A 408-nucleotide genomic window follows, 5' to 3' on the forward strand; every position below is an offset into this window, starting at 1 on the left:
TTATAAGGCAAATATCTAACATTTGCCTTATTACTATAGGTATCTTTCCATTTATTGTTATTTTCATTTATTACTATTTCCATATCCTTGTAATTTATTTGATTATAAATAAGATAACTTTCACACCATTTAGGTGTGGTGGATTAATCAAACATTCACAGAAGAGAATCAGTGATCTGATATTATGATGCCATATCGATATGTATGTACTTTACCTTTCTTTTTTACTTTTTACTTTTTACTTTTTTATTTTTTTTATCTTATGTAAAACTAAATTTACCATCAATTTTATTTTTTTCCTTTTAAAATAAATAAATTTAATGAGTCTTATAAAATTTAAATACCAAACCATGCGTCTTTTTTAATATAGAGTTGGATTGTAACCTTAATCAAAAAAAAAAAAAAAAA

This window comes from Cucurbita moschata, unplaced genomic scaffold (assembly GCF_002738365.1).
Source record: "Cucurbita moschata cultivar Rifu unplaced genomic scaffold, Cmos_1.0 Cmo_Scf00004, whole genome shotgun sequence".
NCBI classification, from domain to species: Eukaryota; Viridiplantae; Streptophyta; class Magnoliopsida; order Cucurbitales; family Cucurbitaceae; genus Cucurbita; species Cucurbita moschata.